Below are 16,860 nucleotides of genomic sequence, written 5' to 3'. Positions count from 1 at the left end.
TCCCAAGGGCTTGGATCTGCTGTTGGAAGAGGCCTTTTTGGGCTGCTGAAGTTGCTGCCCCAATGCGGAATGAGTGACTTGAAAAATTCTTTGCTGGAATGCCTGACTGTTGGAGAACAGATTTGAGGTGTTTCTGGAACCAAAAACGTGTCACGGGTTTTTTGGATTCATCTAAAAATAGGGGTTCCATGGGAGATTTAGCCTGGGAACTTCTCCATTGTAGATAGGCCAGAATTGACTGGTATGGTTGGATTTGCGAAGCGAGATTAAAAACGTAGATGAAATGACCTTTTTTGGTTTGATCCGTTTTACTTTGTTTAATCAGATATGAAATAGTTTCGCCGTCTAGTACTGATAAGTCTGAGATGGTTGGGTGGATTTTTGGGTCGAATTTAGAAGTAATTCCGAGTTCCGAGCATCTAATGGCGCTTTTCCATTGCATAGTACCCCACGGTTTAGTTTAGTTTGGGTCGGGTCAGCTCACCTCACTTTGGCGTGGTTAGCTTTTCCATTGAGTTTAGTATCACTTCGCAGTGGGAGGAATTATAGGCGTGTCGTTATATTTGCGCTGCATACGGCTGTGACATCATACAAGAGAGAGCGTCCTTGTACATTACCATACATTTATTTATTTATCAGTCCGCCACAAAATTAAAATTGGCCACCACAAATACGTAGATGTTTACTTTGAACATTGCGTTTATAACTACCTCTGTCTCACATGACAGTTTCTGTTCAAACACCCGTGGCGTCAGTCAACAGCTCCGCTGAGCCTCAATGAAGTTGCATTAAAGCATAAATAATACTGACGTGCACGTCGCGAATGTGCCGCCACAAAATTAAAATTGGCCACCACAAATAGGGAATGTGGAGTTGACGTCACGCTGTGTTGGATTATGTGTAATCCGCCATCTTTGCAGGCACGCGTCCTATCCCGCTGTATTTAAGTTAATGTATTGGAGGTTGTTTTTGTATTTTCTGTCGAGATTTTAATAAACTTCGATATGTTTGGTCAGTACTGCTCGATCAAGCAAGTCACGCGATCGTTCAGGGAGGAAACTAAAAGCAGAACCACTTAAATTGTCTTGTTTTTATGCTAACACTGTCAAACTTACTTGCAAATGTAAGTTATTGATTGATTCATTTATTCATTTCTGATCACCCTAAACACATGAGTTATAAAAATAAATATTTAGACAATTTTGACGATTGTAACACATATTTTTTATTAAATGCAACTGCTCAAACCCACTGCTTGTGACTCTTTAAATAACAACGTTAGCTAAATATTTAGCATTTTGTTTGTTTTAATAACTTGGCCAAAACAGAAGTGCCATCTTTTGAACATGTGTTGATTCATCGCGCAGAATACAACGGAGAAATTATTTTATAGAATCATTAAAGTACGTAGGTATTAACACATTGTCAGTAAATAGCTGGTTTGCCAACCATAAGACTCCAAAAGAAGAAGTGTCACTTTACTATAAGCTTGAAGGGATTTATATCTCTTAAACTCCTGCAAAGTGTAAATAAAGTCCTGCAAAAACAAGGTAATTGACCAGATATGTAAGCGTAGGTCCGTAATCCAGTCTTGGGCTGCTAAATCATATGGATCTATGTTGTTTATTTGTCCAAATAAAGTTTTTTGGCAGTAGCATTTAGTTTCTCCCGATAGGGTCCCTTCTCTTGTTCTTTCAACTTCTCGATATCTTCCGTTTTTCTTCAAATTTACCTAGTTTTAGCTTAACATGCCCAGAATTAAATGGCATAGCGGTCGTCGGTGCCTCTAAACATGGCGCCCACGTCCCATAATGCAACACTGCGGTGACGTACATTAACATTCCCTATAGAAGTTTACTTTGCACATCGCGTTTATAACTACCTCTGTCTCACATAACAGTTTCTGTTCAAACACCCGTGGCGTCTGTCGACGGCGCTCCGCTGAGCCTCAATGAAGTTGGATTAAAGCATAAATAATACTGACGTGCACGTCGCGAATGTGCCGCCACAAACTGCAAGTCTGGAAAAATCTTTTATGTGTTCCTGATTCACAACCTGTGGATGTTTTTAATCGCTATAAGGGTGTTTGGAAACTTAAAACAGAGCACAGATGACAACATGTTTGCTCGAGAAAGCGCAAGCTAGCAGCAAGCTTAACCTAAAGCTAATATTTTACATAATAGGATGACGGCGCCGATGACGATTCTCTCAGACCAATCAGTGAACTACAGTGTTTACGCGTCACGTTTGGTATCAGCTCGGGTCGCTTGGAACCCCAACCGAGGTGGTACGAAAAAAAGTATCGGGTACTACGAAGTGATCCCAATGGAAAAGCTCCCAAAAGTAAGCTGACCCGACCCAAACCAAACCAAACCGCGGGGCACCACGCAACGGAAAAGCGCCATAAGAAAACCAAAAAAGGCTAGGATAAACATAGCATCGAGTGTGCGAGCGGAACCAATGGGCTGGTAGCCTGTGCGGAGGGTCTGAATACATTTGGTGAGAATGTCTAGCGTTATAGGTTGTCTGGCGTCGGGGCGGGGGGGCTGGGATTTTTGAATCCCTTTAATTAGGAGAGAGGTTTGGGAATTGATTATCTCCATGGAAGGAGCACCGTACATCAATTTATGGAAAAACTGGATGCCGCTCAAATAACCTTTAATGGACCCGACTTGTAGGCCCTTAATGATGTTAAGGTAGGAGATAAAAGAGGTGATTGAAAGGAGAGAAAAATCAGGGAAAGGCAGGTTATAAGAGGCATGGAATGTTTTATAGCATCTCCAAGCGGTAAAAGTAGGATTGAAGGGTCCTGGGAGATACCGCTTGAAGGATAGTGTCGAGTGATGCGTCAAACAGTGGTTTTAACGGGTGTGTTACGGGAATATTAGTTCTGAATAACGAAGAGCTGGAGTTGGGAATTGTTCCGCCTCTGGAGCCAGCATCCTGAATTTCTGAGAGGATCTGAGCTCGGATGGATTGGGAAACTGGTGGAGGTTCCATGGCTACTGCGTTGGATGGAACAGGCGTTGGAGTGGCTGAAAAACAAAGAGGATATGGTGATTTATTTTGTATAGTAGAACCGGGAAGGGTATGATCCGGGGCTGCGAATGACATTGGTGCCCTTGTGATTGGAAGACCTGTTGGAAATTGAAAAGGAAAGTTAGTATGAGGATGTGAGGGATGATAGAAATCACTGTGTGCTTGGGCTGCAAGCGGAGGCAGGGCTGCGTTCGTTTGAGTTGTTGCACCTGCGGGCCATTGGAAGTGTGCGGGGTTGTAACCTGTTGGGTAGAACTGATGACCCTGTTGTATCTGTGGTGCTAGCGGTGATAGTGTAACCGTATGCTTCTGTGGTCTGCGTTGTGTTGAATATGCCGAAGAATGACAGGAGAATGCCAGATTTGGTCTGCATAGAGAATGTATTTTTATATAAACAGGTTGTCATAACAGCTTCAGCTCACACATCAGTAACACTCTTCCATTCAGGAGAGAGAAGGAAAAGGGAAAAATTTGAAAAATAAATAAATAAAAAAATTTTGAAAAAAGAGGCCAAAATAAAACAAATAGCAAAAGCAGTAAATCCATACACACATTTATACAAAGGAGGATATGAATCTCAACAATATTGATTTCATAACAACTTAAACACACACATATGGTTTGTCAATGCATACCTGCATAGAGAATGTATTTTTATATAAACAGGTTGTCAGCTCCAGCTTCAGCTCACACATCAGTAACACTGTCAACAAAAATAACATTCCAAAATGCATCAATTTCACATCGATGAAACATTCATGTTAGTATATATATGATCTTACATCTGCAAACAACAAAAAAATATTAAATAAAAACCATTTAAACCATGTATTTCTGTGTGTGAGTTATTTTCAACCAATTAATATGTAGCATGTAGCATAGCATACCTCTTCCATTCAGGAGAGAGAAGGAAAAGACAGCTAAGGAAGTGAGCAGCTAATATGGCTGCTTGGACTGAACCACTTGTTTTAGGAAGGGGGGAAAAGGGAGAATCCATCACCTCCTTACAGACCATTTTTAATGTATTACAAACACTGGTTTCAACAATTATAGAACTACATTAAATGCATAAACAAGAAAATCTAGTGAAATAAAACTATTTTAACCTTGTTACACTCACCCCCACTAATTTCACTAGATTTTGCATAACATTATATAAAGTATACAAAAGAGTAATTTATAATCAAAGAAAGAGAAAAAATAAAGACAATTATACACAAAATACTCAACTCCACAGTTAAATTACTTAGCAACCAGGTGTAACCCCCAACCATACAGACTGAAAAAAGTCTACCAACAGTACTGCTGTCCACTGAAGGACTAGGAAGGGCAAAGGTTAGCTACTCCTTTACCCAACCACAGAAAGACATGCCATATACACATCTTATCGAAAGATCACATCCAAGATTGCATAATTGTCTATCTTAATAGATCACATAGCATTGTATATTATTCCTTTTTAAAGAAATTACAGCAACAAATAAATTGAGATAAAAAATTAAATTTTTCTTCATTTTCTCAAAAGAGATTCATAACAAATGAGTTAGACACAGTCTGAATTAGCCTATTAAACAGTTTTCCCAGTCTTAACAGACTCTACACAATTACATATTGTTCCTCTATAAGGATACAAAAAAAACATCAATAGATACAGGAACAACAGAACAATAAGTAGTACAAAAGTAACAATGTACCAAAAACTCATGGTATCATTTTGTTTTCCCCAAAAAGATTCTTAACAAATTGATTAGACATAGTTTGGATGAGCCTATTTAACGGCTTTACAAGTCTGCCATGCCTAGTTCGGAAACCCTCACTCTGATCAGGTATTTTCACTGACAACTCAGTTTTCTCAATGGCAGATGGTTGTACAGTAGAGGAAGGTTCATCAACAGAGTTTTCTTTGTGCACTGCCACAACCTCCGTGTCATACTCCGTATTCAAAATGACACCTGATGCAGAATCATCCTGATTCCCACTCCTGTATTCAGGAGGGCCACAATCATGTTTAACACAGTCCACATGTGAGTCGACACCAGCAACAATAGCATCACACTCAGTGGTAACAGTTGTTTCCAAGTCAACATCATTCGCCTGAGTAGTTTCTTCACATAGCACATTCTGCTCATTCGACTCACCATCATTTGCTACGAGTTGGCCAGTGCTGTTAGAGAGGTCAGCAACCCATCGAGTAGTCCTGTCATCTGTAAGATGTTCAAAACTAGAGCTCTCAAGTTCATCATCACTTAAACTGGATAAGTGTTCCTCAACAGGGTCTGTATCAGGCAATGGCAGAAAGTCTACTGGCATAATCAGATTCCTATGAACAGTTTTAACAACACCAGAAGGGCTTCTGAGTTTGTACGTGTTTAACAAGGAAGTTTTCCCGATCACTATGTAAACTGTACTCTCCCAACGATCCGCCAGCTTCTTCTTCCCCCTTTCACCTTTGTTGGCTAATAAAACTCTCTGACCAATATCAACTGGTTGTCCCTTACACCTTTTGTTATACATTTCTGCCTGTCTATGTTGTTGTTTACCTGAATGTGACTGTGCAAGTTTCATAGCTTCACAGAGATCACGCTTGAGCGACTGCACATACTTGTCAATGTCAACTGTTTCACCATTCAAAAGTACACTTTCAAACATAAGGTCAACAGGTAGTCTCGGAGTACGGCCATACATGAGAAAGAAAGGTGAAAAACCTGTTGTCTCATGAACTGTACAATTATATGCAAAAGTCAAGGTGTTCAGCATTTGCGGCCATCTAACTTTTGATCTGGGGGGCAGAGCACGAATCATGTTACCAAGAGTGCGGTTCATTCTTTCCACCTGACCATTGCCCATTGGATGGTATGGTGTAGTGTGAGTTTTATCAATGCCAGCCAACTGACACAACTCCGCAATCAACAGGCTCTCAAAATTGGCGCCTTGGTCAGAGTGAATGCTAACAGGAAAACCATACACACAAAAGAAATTGTTCCAAAGAACCCGTGCCACTGTCTTAGCAGATTGGTTAGAGCAAGGATATGCACACGCCAACTTCGTGAAGTGGTCAGTGACTACTAAAACATCAATAGACTTATTGTTGTGGTCTTCAGCTGACCAAAAATCTATACAGACCAATTCAAGTGGAGACGAAGTGGTAATGGAAACTAATGGAGCTCTAGCCTCTGGTTCAGGAGCCTTGCTCACAATGCATCTCTTACAGTTGTGTACGTAGTCCTTGACATCTTTCTCCATTGTATCCCAATAAAACCTCTGTCTGGCCAACCCTAATGAACGCTGTTTACCCTGATGGCCCGCATCATCATGAATGCCTTTCAACACTGCCATACGAAGAGATTCAGGTACAACATATTGGTAAGTTTTCTGTTTAGTTACTGGGTGCTTGGACACACGATACACTATCCCCAGGCGCGTGTTCAATTTACCCCACTGTCTCAATATCCTTAACGTCTCACGTGATTCATGAACTTTTTCACGTCTTGAGGGACGACGACCGCGGTCAATAAAAAACTTGACCCGACCAACCACAGTATCATTGACTTGTTCTGTAAGAAGCAAATTATGGTCAAAAACAGGAACAGGGTTCTGCCCCACTGCAACAAGAGACTCCAGGTATTGCACATGCGAAATAGCTCTTACAGTTCCTGCATCTTCCCAATGTTGATGTGTTTGCATGACAGCAGAAATCCCATCACTGCTCACCTGTACACTTCCTGCACTACACATAGCTTCAAAGGTAGCATCTCGAGTCTCAAACTGAGCATTCACATCCCTCATCTCAGGTAGTACTGCAGACAGCCGAAACATATTCTGAACATCATCATTTTTGAAATTGGCTGCCTGTCTAAGAAGGGTGTTATATGGAGCCCTAGTCAATCTGTGTAAAATTTTAGACTGCACAAAAGGCTCTCTACTGAGGGCGTCCGCCACCACATTTTTAGTGCCTGGAATATACTGGATGTCAAAGTCAAATGGCGCCAGCTGCGCCACCCAGCGCTGCTCACAGGCATCCAACCTGGGCTTGGTCAGTATGTACTTCAAGGGATTGTTGTCGGTCCACACAGTGAACCTGTGACCACGTAACCAATGGCTAAATTTATTACAAATCGCCCACTTCATTGCAAAAAATTCAAGGCGATGTGCAGGATATTTTGCCTGAGCATGATTTAGTGATTTACTGGCAAAAGCTATAGGTTGTGCTTTGTCACTGTTGTGATGAATTTGAGACAACACTGCACCTAGTCCGGCGGTTGATGCATCAACAGATAAAATGAACGGCTTGCTAAAGTCAGGGTGAGCCAAAAGCACTTCTTCAACGAGAGCTGCCTTCAGATCCCGAAAAGCCTGTTTACACTCCTGAGTCCAATCATCTGGGCCAAGTTTCCGGGACAATGAAGACCTTTTGTTGCTTTTAGATTTCCGAGGCCTTTTCTGACCACCAGTCAAAGCAAACAAAGGTTTGGCCAATACAGAACAGTTTTCAATAAAATGCTGGTAGTAGACTACCATCCCTAAAAAGGAGCGTATTTTTGTAGGGGATGGAGTGACACCATCTGACTCCATCAAATCTGCCTCTGTTACCTTGACAATGGCTTCCACTTTATCTGGATCCCTTGAAATGCCATTCTGGGAAATCACATGCCCTAGGAATTTAACTGAACGCCTCAAAAACTGACATTTTGAAGGTGACAGTTTCAAGTTATGTTCTTTCAGACGTCGGAACACCATTTCCAATCGAGTTAAGCTCTCTTCTTCGGTCTTGGCAAACACCAACAAATCGTCAAGATAACACAGGAGACTTAAAAAGTTCTGGTCACCAAATATAGTAAGCATCATGCACATAAATGTGGCTGGACTATTGCAAAGCCCTTGCGGAAGACGATTGTATTCATGTTGTCCAAGCGGTGAAGAAAATGCTGTATACTTCTTGTCAAGCTCATGGAGGGGTATGTTGTAATAGCCAGCTGTCAAGTCCATGGTGCTAAAAACATGTTACCCCCCAACGCAGCTAGGACGTCACTCTGGTGTGGAAGCGGATGAGCTTCTTTAACAGTTCTGGCATTAAGCCATCTGAAATCCGTGCAGATTCGCAGATCGCCATTTTTCTTCCACACCAGAACCAAGGGGGAGGCAAATTCACTACAGGATTTGCGAATAATGTCTTTTGCCTCCATCTCATCCAAAGTTTCTTTCAGTTTGTGATAATGAGCAGGTGATATTCTGCGGTAAGGTAACCTGAATGGACGCTCATCTGTCAATCTTATACGATGGCAGAAATCCTGTACCTCACCACAATCCAGATGGTGTCTCGAGAAGACAGACTCGTATGTCTCAATCAAATCAACAAGTTTCTCTTTACACTGCAAAGACACTTCGCAATTACCAATTGGAATGGAGCTAAATCCTAGCTTTTCCAGCTTATCATTCACATCGATGGTGCTACTGCATAAGCTTCTGGCAGTAAGACTACCGCAGGAACTATTACTGTGCATTTTTCCTACATTTTGATGAACAGTCAAAGTGTCTGAAAACTGATCAAAGTCCTCTAAAGCAATGCAGGGGAAAACATCTGCAATTTTTGAGTTCCTGCGTAGAGTGATTTCTGCTGAAGTGGGGTTAATAATCTTCATGGGTAGCCACCCATCTCCCCACAGTGGAGACACAATCCGGCCAATCATTATCTGTTTGTTCACACATGGGGATGCACATGGCTCAATGAGTACTGTGCTACCAGCTGATAATACAGTACTCGTGGGCAATCGACCCCACACCAAATGTTCAGTCATAGGCTGAAGAGTTACTGAACTTTTCAACTTCAGAGTTCCAACTTTGTCTGGGATCGACTCCCCTCGCCATCTCTCTAGATTAGACAGAAGACGAAGGAACTGGCTACTGTCATTCTGGTAAGGTGAATCAGGTTTACTCATAACACGCCAAAATCCTTCATTTGACTTGAAGTGTCTGATAAGTGGCTTAAGTACATTTGTACCTAAAACAATGGGGTCAATCTGTCCTTTTACAAACAAAACTGGGACTAAAAACTTGTACCCATAAACCTCAAGTTTCAAATCACATAGCCCTAAAGGACTGGTTTGTTTTCCCCCACAACCCACTAAAACGATATCAGCAGGGGCCAGCATGTCCTCAGACATCACACCCGCTTGTTTTAACATGGGTATTATGTCCGCACTGATGGTAGTTGCCATCGACCCCGTATCCAACATGCCTTTTAACTCAACCTTATCCTGAACTAATACATTAGTGTAGAACAAACTTTCACTTTGAGATGTTCTTGTGGTATTTTGCAAGATCACTTTGCTAGATTTTGGGACATTTTCACATACAAAAGCATATACAGATTCAATATCATCACTATCAAAGGAGGTTGAACTCATGTGCCTACCATCGCCCTCCTCCAGATGGAGGCTCAAAAGTTTTCCTGAGAGGACCTGTGACTTTGACCGTCTACAGCAGCAGTCGAACTGTTTGGCATAACCTGTGACGTAGTCATCTCACAGATGTCATGGGTATGTCCAGGACGATAGCAAGTGAAACACAATTTGTGTAATCTACAGTGAGCAACTGTGTTGTGGTCAGTACTCTGACAGACTTTACACACTTGTGATCTCTTAACATTTGATTTGCGATGCACAACTGCCCTAGAGGACTGTGTGTTACATGTCAGCGCTTTCTCCAGCATATTTAGTATCCTATCCATTGTGTAACTTTCACATGTTGCACGATCAGGCTCAACTTCACTCCCAGGAGCCCTAACAACTTGAGTTTTACAAGGTGGTGTACCACACATATCATTACTGACAGCACTAGCTGTTTGTTGTGAGAACTGACACTCATACACTTTGCGGTTCCTCACAAATTCATCCAAATGATCCTGTACCTCTGCAGCGGTCCACTCACGCTGTGGTTTGCTTAAAAACATCATTGAGAGATCTTTATCAGGACAATTACGTATGAACATAACGGCAATCTCCATGTCCCGATTTTGCAATGTTCTGCCCTCACTTTTAAGATGCTGTTCAGCTAGGTCAGCAGCTTTGTTTAATCTAATCCAGTAATCAAAAGGGCCTTCATTTTGATATGGCTTGGTAGCGTAAAAGTCAGCCAGGGGAAGACCTGTGGATATAACACCCCCGAAGTGCTGTTTGAGGATACGGAATACCATATCTACATCAACAGTCCTAGAAACTGAGACACTGTTGCGCAACCATATCTGTATAACATCCCTTGCCCGCCCCATCAATTTGTTTATGATCTCATCAATGCATTCTTGTTTGGAATAATTGCCTTTTTCAAGGTAGGTCCTCATCAAATCTTCCCACTCAAAGATTGAACACTTATCTGAACTGTCACCACGAAAGTATGGTGGTTCTTTACCACTTTTCAGCACAAGATTCATCTTTGAAGCGTCAATGATGGTGGTACCACACGGATCTACACGTGAGCACCTCTGACAGTCATAACACAATGTGGATGTAGGTAGCTGATTGTTAGGAAACAAGCTGGACTTAATTGACTGACTGAGTTCGGCAGCCGCTGAACAATCGCACGGGTCACGGCGCCAGTGTAACCGTATGCTTCTGTGATCTGCGTTGTGTTGAATATGCCGAAGAATGACAGGAGAATGCCAGATTTGGTCTGCATAGAGAATGTATTTTTATATAAACAGGTTGTCATAACAGCTTCAGCTCACACATCAGTAACACTCTTCCATTCAGGAGAGAGAAGGAAAAGGGAAAAATTTGAAAAATAAATAAATAAAAATTTGAAAAAGAAGCCAAAATAAAACAAATAGCAAAAGCAGTAAATCCATACACACATTTATACAAATTAGGATATGAATCTCAACAATATTGATTTCATAACAACTTTAACACACACATATGGTTTGTCAATGCATACCTGCATAGAGAATGTATTTTTATATAAACAGGTTGTCATAACAGCTTCAGCTCACACATCAGTAACACTGTCAACAAAAATAACTTTCCAAAATGCATCAATTTCACATCTCTGAAACATTCATGTTAGTATATATATGATCTTACATCTGCTGTGTTAAATAAAAACCATTTAAACCATGTATTTCTGTGTGTGAGTTATTTTCAACCAATTAATATGTAGCATGTAGCATAGCATACCTCTTCCATTCAGGAGAGAGAAGGAAAAGACAGCTAAGGAAGTGAGCAGCTAATATGGCTGCTTGGACTGAACCACTTTGTTGTTTTAGGAAGGGGGGAAAAGGGAGAATCCATCACCTCCTTACAGACCATTTTTAATGTATTACAAACACTGGTTTCAACAATTATAGAACTACATTAAATGCATAAACAAGAAAATCTAGTGAAATAAAACTATTTTAACCTTGTTACAATAGCTTCGCGCTAGTGTTTGCCACCGGAGCTGGAGGCCACTGAAAAAGAAAAGGGTTATGAACAGCTAGAGAATAAAACTGTGCGGCTGTGGGGAGGCTTCTGGGCCTGTCTGCATACAGCGCTGCTGTAGCGTAGGCAGAGGTGGAGGGCTGAGCCTCGTCGGCCGGTGGTAATGGACCTGTCATGGCGAAATCTGAAGCTTTGCCCAGGCTAGCTAAGGGCCTGTTGCTGCGGCGACTCAACAGCTGGTGCGAACTGTGACCTGAGCGAGAAGACGATGGCGGTGACTGGGCAGGCGATTTTTGAGCCCTGCGGGCTTTGCTCTGCTTGTGAGTCGTCTTGGGAGTCGACTGAAGGGATACATACAGCGAGTACAGCTCCGCTTTGTTCATCTTCCTCGGAGCTTGAAGGTCTGAGTTACTCAGCGCTTGCCTCAGTCTGGCTACGGTCCATTTCCCAATAGGAGGGATCGTCGGGACGGCCGAGCGGTAGGAGGAAGCTGGAGAAGGAGGTGGGTGTCTAGCCGGGGGCAGTGAAGATTGGTCTTGGCGTTATGGTGAGCGCCGGGCTGATCGGGCCGGTGTGCGGCCGCGAGGAGAAGCCGGGGGCTCAAGTGGGACGTCCGGTGTAGTAGGGATGACCGTGGGCTCGGTGGGGTGTGGAGATGCATCCCTGGAGGTGTCCATGTCTTTGTTGGAAGAGGAGCTGATTGAGACATTTCTGCTGCGAACTGACAACATAGTGAGGTAAGACTGCTGAGTCTATTTGTACCCTCTTAGGTTGATTGCTGAGTGCTTCCACCTGTGTTTGATTATCAGAGAGTGTTTTCACCTGTGTTTAATTATCTGAACATGCTCCTCCCGAACCTTGTTAATAAAACATCATCTATATACAAATACAGTAGCAACATTTTTTTTTCTATCAGGTAGGTTATTTTCTCATTTTTATCACATTACTTACGTTTTAAGATTATATGTTTTTTTTAAGGAATTAAAGAAATTATTTTAAACTATTCCCTCTTGAATATGCAAATGAAATATGCAGTTGAAGTTTAAAACCTTTATTTTCATATACCCGTACAATTACTTTCTTCCTTTTTTATTACCACATTACATTCAACTGTGATCGTCATAATAATAAAGTAAAAAGAAACCTGTTATACAATATATGGTTTCTGTGCAGTAAAAATGTGACAAGCTTATCAAGTATGCAACGTATATTCAAAATACTAGTCAACATTCGAAGTGGATCAAAACCTTTAATAAAAGTTTACATAAAACCAATCCTTAATACCCATTCTTGTCTTAGGACAACTTTGATAAACCTTTTTGATCCACTTCAAATGTTGACTAGTATATCATTCGACCAAGATGGCTAACTGCTTTTTCATTGAAAATCTTAAATCAATGCTTGACAAGAATAGCGTAGTTGGAGCCATCTTTTTAGATCTCAGGAAAGCTTTTGACACTGTAAATCATAACATTTTACTCTTCAAACTTTCTCAATTCAACTTTTCGGATAATGCTATTAAATGGGTATCATCTTACCTTTATCACCGATCACAAACTGTCCGTATTGGTAGCTATCAGTCTGATTCTCTTCAATTGTCCACTGGAGTGCCCCAAGGGTCAATCCTGGGCCCTATTCTGTTCTGCATATATATTAATGATCTACCACGTGTGTGCCCAGAAGTAAATATTCAAATGTATGCAGACGACACAGTTCTATATATACATGGAGAATCAAAAATAGAAGTGGCAACTAAACTTACAAACGCTATGGTAAAGATCAGCGAATGGTTAAACCAGCATAGTCTACAGCTAAATGTCTCTAAGACAGTTGGTATGTTCTTTACTAAAACTGCCAACTCCACAAGAAATCTGGACATTGTTATATCTGGTGAAAAACTTCAAATAGTTACAGAATTTAAGTATCTTGGTATTCTTATAGACTCCAACCTCAATTTTAATTCTCATATCATGAAAACAGTTCAGAAAGTAAAAATTAATTTATCAAATTTTCGATTTATCAGAAATTCAATGTCCACCCGAGCAGCCAAAATGTTTATGGATTCATAGATTTTTTCGCATATGACTAACTGCCTCACCAGTTGGTCCCTGTCCAACCATACCACTTTGAAACCAATGCAGTCCCTATATAAACAAGCACTTAAAGTTCTGGATAAGAAACCACGTCACTTTCATCATTGCAATATTCTGTTAAAATATAATTTATTAAGTTGGGAAAATTTTGTTAAGTTCACAAATATTTGTTTAGCATATAAAATCCTTCATGGCCTGGCTCCTCTCCCTCTTGGTGAGTTCCTGGGTTTGCGGTCCAATACCAGTCATCTCACTAGAGGAACATCTAGAGAAGACTGTGTCATTCCATTTAGGAAAATGACTTTAGTCAGTCAGCCTTTTCTATGAAAGCTTCAAAGGAATGGAATAACATTCCAATATCAATTAGAGAAATTAACAATTACAATGTATTCCGCTCAACATTAAAACGTTGGCTCCTTAGCAATCAAACATGTCAGCACTGAACTTTCACTGCTTTTTGAGTCATCCAGCATGTTTTTCTTATCTAATTTTATATTGATGCATTTTTATGTGTACTCTTCCTTTTAAACTTTGTATTATAACTGATAAATGTTATTTACTGTTTTCTTTTTAATAGTGATTTAAGTTGTCTCATGAACTGTTGCTTGTGCTCTTGTGTGTCCTGTCGCTTCTAGCTGCATTCTAGTCGCTTTTAGCTGCATGGCAGAGACTGTTGCTTGTGCTTATGTATGTTCTGTCGCCTCTAGCTGCATCTCCTTTTAAGCTTGTAGCACATGAATGTTTTGTTGCATGTCTGTGTTGGTATGTTTACTTGCTGCTGTAGCAAATGTATTGTTTATTGTATTTTAGTCATGTAATTATTAACGCATTTTACTTATTAATTGTTTTCAGGGTGCCTATTGTACATCTGGCCTAGGACTACAGATGAAAACTAGCCTTTCGGCTAACTCTGGCATATTTCACAGCTGTGCTGTTATGTTAATATGCATTGTCCTTGCATAGAAAAATAAATAAAATATATTGGTGTTCCTCTAAGAAGTCTCTACTCCTCTCTATAAGCTCTTGCAGTTAATTTCTATTGTGCTACCATATCACACATCTGTTCAAGATGCTCTCAATGCAACAACAGGTCCTTTAACTTTCCTAGAAAGAATGAAAGACTGACAAAATACTGAATAATTAAGTAAACTTTCATTTACCAGCCCAGAGAAAAGGCCTATAGCAGAAGTCAGGAGACAAAATCATTGTAAAAATGAACAAAGCATTTACTGAATAATCTGAACAGTTTCTTTCTCAGTGTGTTTCTATACCAACCAAAGTTAATGAACAATAAATGACATTGTGGTCTCATGACATTAAGACTTTAAAAACCAATTAGAAAAATCACATAGCACACAATATAAAATAAATGAGTTCTTAAAGAGATAAATGTGACATAAAAATGATAAATGTGTTAATTCATGTTGTTTTTCATATTTTATTAACACTATTATGAAGAGTTTGTTTGATCCTGGACACATACACTTTTTAACAGCTTGGCACCTAAACCGCTAATTTTAAGGCACTGACATCATGTCAGGTCATCACATGGCAGACGCTGCTAAGCGCTGCTAGTTTAAGATGTTCGGTCAGACGTTTAATTAGTTCAAAGGATGATATTTTGTAGTGGCTTTAATGGTAAAAGCTAATGGTTCCTTCTGGTATTTTAATGGAAACCATTAGGAATTTCTGCAAAGGTTTTATTGGGGTTTTTTTCAGAAGGGAAGTGACTTGACAGAGCAAACGTCTTGTCACACTTAAGGGTTTTTCACCTGTATGGAATCTCTTGTGCTTAGAGGTCACATAATTTACTTATCTGTATAGCGCTGTTTTCACTGTCCTCAAAACGGGCTGATTAGCTTGCCGTTAGCTTAGCTGGCGACTGACATATTCCTGTGGGCGGGTTTAGTCAAAAACTGTTCTATTGTAGTCATTAAAACAGGAAGTAGAGGTCTGTAGTCCAAACCGGCCGTTCGCTGTAAGCTTTGAAAGGCGAATTCTGTTAAAGAAAATATATCGCCTGGCAGTGAGCTTTATCATTTTACAAGTATTATTTATGCTATTATAGCAACATTACACACTAACTAGGGTTTAAAAAATAGGATTAGGAAAATGTGACCTTTAAGTTAGTTACACTGTTGACTAAAAATCTTCCCACAAACACTACAGTGTTAAGGTTTTTCTCCAGTATGAACTCTCTGATGAGATTTTAAATGACCGGACTGAGAAAAAGTCTTATCACACTGAGAGCATTTGAAAGGTTTTTCACCTGTATGAATTCTCTTGTGATTTAGTAATGTAGCCCGTTGTCCAAAACTCTTTCCACACACACTACAGTGATAAGGTTTCTCTCCAGTATGAACTCTTTCGTGGTTTTTTAAGTTACTTGAACAAGTAAACGTCTTGCCACACTGAGAACATTTGAAAGGTTTTTCACCTGTGTGAAGTCTCTGGTGCCTTAGTAATGTATGCTTTAAACTAAAACTCTTCTCACAGTGAGGACACTCGTAAGGTTTTTCACCTGTGTGAATTCTCTGATGAATATCAAGATTTTGTTTGGTTCTGAAATATTTTCCACATTCAGTGCAGTTGAAAGGCTTTTCATCACTGTGTATCCTCATGTGAATATTTAGTTTATAGGAACAGACAAAAATCTTCCCACACTGCTCACAGTGAAACTGCTTCTTCTTCTCTCTGTGGTCTTCTGAATGAAGTTTCTTCTCTTGTAAGGTAGTAAAGCTGATCTCAGATCTGGTGAAGAGTTTCTGTTCTGTGTGTTTTCTCTCATGTCTCTCTAAAAGTCTCTGTGAGCTGAATGTCTTTCCACAGGTGATGCAGGAAAGAGTTTGTGCTGTCAGTCGCTCTTTTGATGTTGAGGACGTTATTTCGATATCCAAACATGAATCACTCTTCACATCTGAAAGAAACATGAACCAAATAAATTGTCTTTTCAATCTTATTTACACAAAGAAGGATGAAGAATTGAGATTCTGTATCTTTTTCTAGATTCACACATATAAACAGAAGACAAATGTCAGTCCTGCTATTACAGCTGGGTCATTGCACATAAAATAAACTAACATTGTAAACATATCCAGCTATTTTGTATTATTATTTTTAAATATTTTAACATAACTGTAATGCATGATTATTTGTGAGTATTCCACTATTTTGTAGTTGTCATCAAATGGAGCAATATTTTTTATTATTATTTTCAGAGATTTCACAATCCTTTTTGCATTATATGGTGACACTTCTAGAATGAGATTACAGTGTTTCCCCTATATACATTCTACCGTGGCGGCCCGCCACGCCTA

General features: G+C 40.2%; 1 pseudogene; it reads right to left on the bottom strand.

Moving 5' to 3' along the window:
• Positions 1–15,718, bottom strand: part of LOC129438979 (uncharacterized) — a 177,884-nt pseudogene extending 162,166 nt beyond the window's left edge.
• Positions 15,719–16,860: the final 1,142 nt, after the last annotated feature.

Source organism: Misgurnus anguillicaudatus, chromosome 24, assembly GCF_027580225.2.
Source record: "Misgurnus anguillicaudatus chromosome 24, ASM2758022v2, whole genome shotgun sequence".
Taxonomy (NCBI): Eukaryota; Metazoa; Chordata; class Actinopteri; order Cypriniformes; family Cobitidae; genus Misgurnus; species Misgurnus anguillicaudatus.
The sequence above is the reverse complement of the archived record's forward strand: the minus strand, read 5'-3'. Positions and strand labels throughout refer to the sequence as shown.